This window comes from Triticum aestivum, chromosome 3A (assembly GCF_018294505.1).
Source record: "Triticum aestivum cultivar Chinese Spring chromosome 3A, IWGSC CS RefSeq v2.1, whole genome shotgun sequence".
NCBI lineage: Eukaryota > Viridiplantae > Streptophyta > Magnoliopsida > Poales > Poaceae > Triticum > Triticum aestivum.
Genome location: NC_057800.1, coordinates 191812395 through 191818167, shown reverse-complemented (window position 1 = coordinate 191818167; position 5773 = coordinate 191812395).

Below are 5773 nucleotides of genomic sequence, written 5' to 3'. Positions count from 1 at the left end.
TGCTTCTTATTTTCCTATTTTCTTAAATATTCCAAGACAGAGAAAAGTTGCTATTAGAATTGTTTTGGAGTCGGTTTACTTACCGTACCACATACCTCTTCCTTTTCGGAGTCTGAAACGTTCTGGAAAGTGTCCCTTATGTATTCCTCTGGGGTTATGGTTTCAATAACATTAGTTTCAACATTTATGGGGTTACCTGAGATATAATGTTTGATTCTTTGGCCATTCACCACCCTTGGATTTGTGCCTTCGAAGTTGTTGATTTTTATGGCACCGGAACAGTAGACCTCCTCGATAACGTCAGGACCTTCCCATTTAGAGAGGAGTTTTCCTGCAAAAAATCTTAAACGAGAGTTGTATAACAATACATAATCACCTACATTAAACTCACTGTTTTGTATCCTTTTGTCATGCCATCTTTTAACTTTTTCTTTAAACAGTCTGGCATTCTCATAGGCCTGGGTTCTCCATTCATCAAGTGAGCTAATGTCAAAAAGCCTCTTCTCACCGGCAAGTTTGAAATCATAATTGAGCTCTTTAATGGCCCAATATGCCTTATGTTCTAGTTCGAGAGGTAAGTGACATGCTTTTCCATAAACCATTTTATACAGAGACATACCCATAGGATTTTTATATGCAGTTCTATAAGCCCATAATGCATCATCAAGTTTCTTGGATCAATTCTTTCTAGATCTATTAACAGTCTTTTGCAAAATTAATTTAAGCTCTCTATTACTCAATTCTACTTGACCACTAGACTGTGGGTGATATGGAGATGCAATTCTATGATTAACATCATACTTAGCAAGCATTTTATGAAAGGCACCATGAATAGAATGTGAACCACCATCAGTCATTAAGTATCTAGGGACTCCAAACCTCGGAAAAATAACTTCTTTAAGCATCTTAATAGAGGTGTTATGATCAGCACTACTAGTTGGAATAGCTTCTACCCACTTAGTAACGTAATCAACAACAACTAATGTGTATACCTATTAGAGGAAGGAAACGGTCCCATATAATCAAAGCCCCAAACATCAAATGGTTCGATAACAAGTAAATAGTTCATAGGCATTTCTTGACGTCTACTAATATTACCAATTCTTTGACATTCATCACAAGACAAGACAAACTTACGGGCATCTTTGATCTCCAGCATGGTGTCCTCCATAAGCCTCAGAGTGACACTTGCGTAGGATCTGTTCCTGTTCATGCTCAGGTACACAACATCTAATAACACCATCTACTCCTTCTTTATAAAGGTGTGGGTCATCCCAAAAGTAATGTCTTAAATCATAGAAAAACCTTTTCTTTTGCTAGTATGTGAAACTAGGTGGTATAAATTTAGCAACAATGTAATTAGCATAATCAGCATACCATGGAGCAGTACGAGAAGCATGTATGACAACTAATTGTTCATCAAGAAAACTATCATCAATAGGTAGTGGGTCATCAAGAATATTCTCTAACCTAGACAAGTTGTTTGTAACGGGGTTCTCGGCTCCCTTTCTATCAATAATATGCAAATCAAATGCTTGAAGCAAGAGAACCCATCTAATAAGTCTAGGTTTAGCATCTTTATTTTCCATAAGATATTTAATAGCAGCATGATCAGTGTGACCAGTTACTTTAAAATCAACAATATAAGGTCTGAACTTATCACAAGCAAACACAACCGCTAAAAATTCTTTTTTAGTAGTAGCATAATTTCTCTGGTCATTGTCCAGAGTCTTACTAGCATATTGGATAACATTTAATTTCTTATCAACTCTTTGTCCTAGAACAGCACCTACATCATAATCACCAGCATCACACATAATTTCAAAGGATAAATTCCCATCAGGAGGCTGAAAAATAGGTGCAAAAATCAAAGCTTTCTTAAGTATTTCAAATGCTTCTACACAATCATTGATAACCCACAAGTATAGGGGATCGCAATAGTTTTTGAGGGTAGAGTATTCAACCCAAATTTATTGATTCGACACAAGGGGAGCCAAAGAATATTCTCAAGTATTAGCAGCTGAGTTGTCAATTCAACCACACCTGGAAACTTAATATCTGCAGCAAAGTGTTTAGTAGCAAAGTAATATGATAGTAGTGGTAACTGTTGGGGAACATAGTAATTTCAAAAAAATTCCTACGCAAACGCAAGATCATGGTGATGCATAGCAACGAGAGGGGAGAGTGTTGTCTACGTACCCTCGTAGACCGAAAGCAGAAGCGTTAGCACAACGTGGTTGATGTAGTCGTACGTCTTCACGATCCGACCGATCAAGTACCGAACGTACGACACCTCCGAGTTCAGCACACGTTTAGCCCGATGACGTCCCTCAAACTCCGATCTAGCCGAGTGTTGAGGGAGAGTTTCGTCAGCATGACGGCGTGGTGACAATGTTGATGTTCTACCGACGCAGGGCTTCGCCTAAGCACCACTACAATATTATCGAGGTGGACTATGGTGGAGGGGGCACCGCACACGGCTAAGAGATCAATGATCAATTGTTGTGTATCTAGGGTGCCCCCTGCCCCTGTATATAAAGGAGCAAGGGGGAGGCCGGCCGGCCCTCTATGGCGCGCCCCCAAGAGGGGAATCCTACTAGGACTCCAAGTCCTAGTAGGTTTCTACCAAAAGGGAGAGAGGGGGAAGGAAGGAGAGGGAGAGGGAGAAGGAAAGGGGGGCGCCCCCCCTTCCTAGTCCAATTCGGACTCAAGGGGAAGGGGCGTGTGGCCTGCCCTGGCAGCCCCCCCCTCTCTCTCTCCACTAAGGCCCATCGAGGCCCATTAGTTCCCCCGGGGTTTCCGATAACCCTCCGACACTCTGGTTTTATCCGAAACTTCTCCGGAACACTTCTAGTGTCCGAATATAGTCGTCCAATATATCAATCTTTATGTCTCAACCATTTCAAGACTCCTCGTCATGTTCATGATCACATCCGGTGCTCCGGACAACCTTCGGTACATCAAAACACATAAACTCATAATAAAACTGTCATCGTAACGTTAAGCGTGCGGACCTTACGGGTTCGAGAACTATGTAGACATGACCGAGACACGTCTCCGGTCAATAACCAATAGTGGAACCTGGATGCTCATATTGGCTCCCAAATATTCTATGAAGATCTTTATCGGTCAGACCGCATAACAACATATGTTGTTCCCTTTGTCATCGGTATGTTACTTGCCCGAGATTCGATCGTCGATATCTCAATACCTAGTTCAATCTCGTTACCGGCAAGTCTCTTTACTTGTTTCGTAATACATCATTCCGCAAATAACTCATTAGTTGCAATGCTTGCAAGGCTTAAGTGATGTGCATTACCGAGAGGGCCTAGAGATACCTCTCCGACAATCGGAGTGACAAATCCTAATCTCGAAATACGCCAATCCAACAAGTACCTTTGGAGACACCTGTAGAGCACCTTTATAATCACCCAGTTACGTTGTGACGTTTGGTAGCACACAAAGTGTTCCTCCGGTAAACGGGAGTTGCATAATCTCATAGTCATAGGAACATGTATAAGTCATGAAGAAAGCAGTAGCAACAAACTAAACGATCGTGTGCTAAGCTAACGGAATGGGTCATGTCAATCACATCATTCTCCTAATGATGTGATCCCGTTAATCAAATGACAACTCATGTCTATGGTTAAGGAAACATAACCATCTTTGATCAACGAGCTAGTCAAGTAGAGGCATACTAGTGACACTCTGTTTGTCTATGTATTCACACATGTATTATGTTTCCAGTTAATACAATTCTAGCATGAATAATAAACATTTATCATGATATAAGGAAATAAATAATAACTTTATTATTGCCTCTAGGGCATATTTCCTTCAGTCTCCCACTTGCACTAGAGTCAATAATCTAGATTGCACTGTAATGATTGTAACACCCATGGAGCCTTGGTGCTGATCATGTTTTGCTCGTGGAAGAGGCTTAGTCAACAAGTCTGCAACATTCAGATCTGTATGTATCTTGCAAATTTCTATGTCTCCCACCTGGACTAAATCCCGGATGGAATTGAAGCGTCTCTTGATGTGCTTGGTTCTCTTGTGAAATCTGGATTCCTTCGCTAAGGAAATTGCTCCAGTATTGTCACAAAAGATTTTCATTGGACCCGATGCACTAGTTATGACACCTAGATCGGATATGAACTCCTTCATCCAGACTCCTTCATTTGCTGCTTCCGAAGCAGCTATGTACTCTGCTTCACACGTAGATCCTGCCACGACGCTTTGTTTAGAACTACACCAACTGACAGATCCACCGTTCAATGTAAACACGTATCCGGTTTGCGATTTAGAATCGTCCGGATCAGTGTCAAAGCTTGCATCAACATAACCATTTACGATGAGCTCTTTGTCACCTCCATAAACGAGAAACATATCCTTAGTCCTTTTTAGGTATTTCAGGATGTTCGTGACCAATGTCCAGTGATCCACTCCTGGATTACTTTGGTACCTCCCTGCTAAACTTATAGCAAGGCACACATCATGTAACACCCTCGATGCGACTATAGCTCCCACGTGTCGAGGCACGACTTAGAGGCATAATCGCATTGAAGGCATATGTCGCAAGTTAGGCAATCTTCACAACATCCCATGTACTATAAATAATAATAAAGGGGAGATAACATAGTTGGCTTACACTCGCCATGTCAATCAAGTACATAAATAACATTACATCATCCAAACACTCATGGCCCAACTACGGCGCCAAAATAAAAGAGAACCCAACATGCGACACGGTCCCAATCACCCCCAACTGGGCACCACTACTGATCATCGGGAAAGGAAACATAGTAACGCTGAGAGTCTTCGTCGAACTCCCACTTGAGCTCAAGTGCGTCTCCTGGAGCGGAATCATCAGGCCCTGCATCTGGTGTAATAGTAATCTGTGAGCCACAGGGACTCAGCAATCTCGCACCCTCGCGATCATGACTATTTAAGCTTATAGGTAAGACAAGGTAAATATGAGGAGCTGCAGCAAGCGTCTAGCAAATATGGTGGCCAACTTAATCGCAAAAGAGAGCGAGAAGAGGAGGCAAAGCGCGAGTGAGAAACTAGAGAGCAACCTGCGCAAACATTACTCCAACACCGTGTCCTCTTCCCGGACTCCGCCGAGAAGAGCCCATCACGGTAACACACTCAGTTGATTCATTTTAATTAAGTTAAGGTTCAAGTTATCTACAACCGGACATTAACAAATTCCCATCTGCCCATAACCGCGGGCACAGCTTTCGAAAGTTCAAATCCCTGCAGGGGAGTCCCAACTTAGCCCATGACAAGCTCTCACGGTCAACGAAGGAATAGACCTCCTCCCAAGACATTCCGATCAGACTCGGTATCTCGGTCCTTCAAGACACTTCGACAGGTTAAAACAAGACCAGCAACACCGCCCGAATGTGCTGACAAATCCTGATAGGAGCTGCACATATCTCGTTCTCAGGGCACACTCAGATAGGTCAAGCTACGAGTAAAACCAACCCTCAAGTTTCCCCGAGGTGGCCCCGTAGGCTGCCTGGTTCGGACCAACACTCAGAGGGAGCACTGGCCCGGGGGGGGGGGTTAAAATAAGATGACCCTCGGGCTCGGGAAACCCAAGGGAAAAAGAGGCTAGGTGGCGAATGGTAAAACCAAGGTTGGGCATTGCTGGAAAAGCTTTAATCAAGGCGAACTATCAAGGGGTTCCCATTATAACACAACCGCGTAAGGAACGCAAAATCCGGGAACATAACACCGATATGACGGAAACTAGGGCGGCAAGAGT